Source organism: Amia ocellicauda, unplaced genomic scaffold, assembly GCF_036373705.1.
Source record: "Amia ocellicauda isolate fAmiCal2 unplaced genomic scaffold, fAmiCal2.hap1 HAP1_SCAFFOLD_77, whole genome shotgun sequence".
Taxonomy (NCBI): domain Eukaryota; kingdom Metazoa; phylum Chordata; class Actinopteri; order Amiiformes; family Amiidae; genus Amia; species Amia ocellicauda.
The window spans coordinates 117,501-120,000 of record NW_027103004.1 but is presented as its reverse complement, the minus strand read 5'-3'; the positions used below and the strand labels follow the sequence as shown (position 1 = coordinate 120,000).

General features: G+C 44.0%; 3 non-coding genes across 3 annotated transcripts in view; all 3 read left to right on the top strand.

Moving 5' to 3' along the window:
- Positions 1 to 133: 133 nt before the first annotated feature.
- On the top strand, positions 134 to 252 carry LOC136743369 (5S ribosomal RNA). The gene has a single exon (XR_010815439.1). It is a non-coding gene; the product is annotated as a 5S ribosomal RNA (ribosomal RNA).
- Positions 253 to 1,307: 1,055 nt separating this feature from the next.
- On the top strand, positions 1,308 to 1,426 carry LOC136743375 (5S ribosomal RNA). The gene has a single exon (XR_010815445.1). It is a non-coding gene; the product is annotated as a 5S ribosomal RNA (ribosomal RNA).
- Positions 1,427 to 2,484: 1,058 nt separating this feature from the next.
- The window catches only part of LOC136743059 (5S ribosomal RNA), a 119-nt gene continuing 103 nt past the window's right edge, over positions 2,485 to 2,500 (top strand). The window contains exon 1 of the ribosomal RNA XR_010815175.1: positions 2,485 to 2,500. This exon is cut by the window's right edge and continues 103 nt beyond it. This is a non-coding gene — a ribosomal RNA (5S ribosomal RNA).

Genomic DNA, 2,500 nt, shown 5'->3' with positions numbered 1-2,500 from the left:
GTTAGCAGGGACTGTCTGCGGCGCGCTGGTGTGTCCCGGGCTTTAGAGTAGAGAGACAGTTCAACTGTAAGTATGAACGGCAGAAACGGATATTGCCTTCCCTTTAAGTAGAGCGTCAGGGACAGCCTCCCTGGCTTACGGCCATACTAGCCTGAATACGCCCGATCTCGTCCGATCTCGGAAGCTAAGCAGGCTCGGGCCTGGTCAGTACTTGGATGGGAGACCGCCTGGGAATACCAGGTGCTGTAAGCTTTTGCATCTTTTACACACCAGAGGGCGACAAATCACGAGTTTTAACTTTGGATACACGCAATTTCATCATTATTTCAGATTTGACTTCCCCAAATACACAGGCATACAATAGATCTTGTTCTCCAACGTAAACGGTCCCTAGTAACTAGGGTACATTCGTAAATAAATTGAGCATCATGGCTAGAAGTGACTAAATGTTGCCTAATCTTTCTCATCGAGAAATGACACAATTACAGCAACACAAAAAGGAACTCCACCGGACAAAGTTCAGTGCTCACAAGGAGCTTCATTCAACACACACGGTTCCATTCCCATTCATGCAAAGCACGAAAGTGTAAAACTTGGGAACATACTTGAGAGCAAAGATCACATTCAATCTCATTCAAGGCACGGATGTGAATGCAACGGGATGAAATTACTGAAATGATGCCTGCCCTCGAACTGTGATGATGGACTACCCGACTCGCCAATAATATTGGGTTCTGGTGTATTGAAATACAGGAGCTGCTGGATTTGTGTGTTTTCTTACCCCCTCACCATAGTTTGTCAAATGTTTAAACAACTGAACTTATATTCAAGGTTTGTTTCTCTTCATATGTTTTACTGGTTTACATTTGTCTCAGCAACCTGTTGAATGATTCTTCTGCTTTCAAAACAAAATGACAACAGGATGAATGCACACACTTGAAAATACAATACATGCAATGTTATGCATCATAGTGATGCAACCTCCTTTCAGTTTCATACTGCATGTCAATTGAAATCCTTACTGAAATGCACACCTTCTCAAGATTGCGCTTGACTGGCGTGTCAGGCACTCAATTACAGCTGTTTTATCAAGACAATGTGTTCGTTTTGTAATATATAGTTCCGGTCTGGTGTGGCACCCCAGCTAACGCACAACGTTGCCACAACGTTTCGTGTTAGCAGGGACTGTCTGCGGCGCGCTGGTGTGTCCCGGACTTTAGAGTAGAGAGACAGTTCAATTGCAAGTATGAGCGGCAGAAACGGATATTGCCTTCCCTTTAAGTAGAGCGTCAGGGACAGCCTCCCTGGCTTACGGCCATACTAGCCTGAATACGCCCGATCTCATCCGATCTCGGAAGCTAAGCAGGCTCGGGCCTGGTCAGTACTTGGATGGGAGACCGCCTGGGAATACCAGGTGCTGTAAGCTTTTGCATCTTTTACACACCAGAGGGCGACAAATCACGAGTTTTAACTTTGGATACACGCAATTTCATCATTATTTCAGATTTGACTTCCCCAAATACACAGGCATACAATAGATCTTGTTCTCCAACGTAAACGGTCCCTAGTAACTAGTGTACATTCGTAAATAAATTGAGCATCATGGCTAGAAGTGACTAAATGTTGCCTAATCTTTCTCATCGAGAAATGACACAATTACAGCAACACAAAAAGGAACTCCACCGGACAAAGTTCAGTGCTCACAAGGAGCCTCATTCAACACACACGGTTCCATTCCCATTCATGCAAAGCACGAAAGTGTAAAACTTGGGAACATACTTGAGAGCAAAGATCACATTCAATCTCATTCAAGGCACGGATGTGAATGCAACGGGATGAAATTACTGAAATGATGCCTGCCCTCGAACTGTGATGATGGACTACCCGACTCGCCAATAATATTGGGTTCTGGTGTATTGAAATACAGGAGCTGCTGGATTTGTGTGTTTTCTTACCCCCTCACCATAGTTTGTCAAATGTTTAAACAACTGAACTTATATTCAAGGTTTGTTTCTCTTCATATGTTTTACTGGTTTACATTTGTCTCAGCAACCTCAGCAAAAATGATTCTTCTACTTTCAAAACAAAATGACAACAGGATGAATGCACACACTTGAAAATACAATACATGCAATGTTATGCATCATAGTGATGCAACCTCCTTTCAGTTTCATACTGCATGTCAATTGAAATCCTTACTGAAATGCACACCTTCTCAAGATTGCGCTTGACTGGCGTGTCAGGCACTCAATTACAGCTGTTTTATCAAGACAATGTGTTCGTTTTGTAATATATAGTTCCGGTCTGGTGTGGCACCCCAGCTAACGCACAACGTTGCCACAACGTTTCGTGTTAGCAGGGACTGTCTGCGGCGCGCTGGTGTGTCCCGGACTTTAGAGTAGAGAGACAGTTCAACTGCAAGTATGAGCGGCAGAAACGGATATTGCCTTCCCTTTAAGTAGAGCGTCAGGGACAGCCTCTCTGGCTTACGGCCATACTA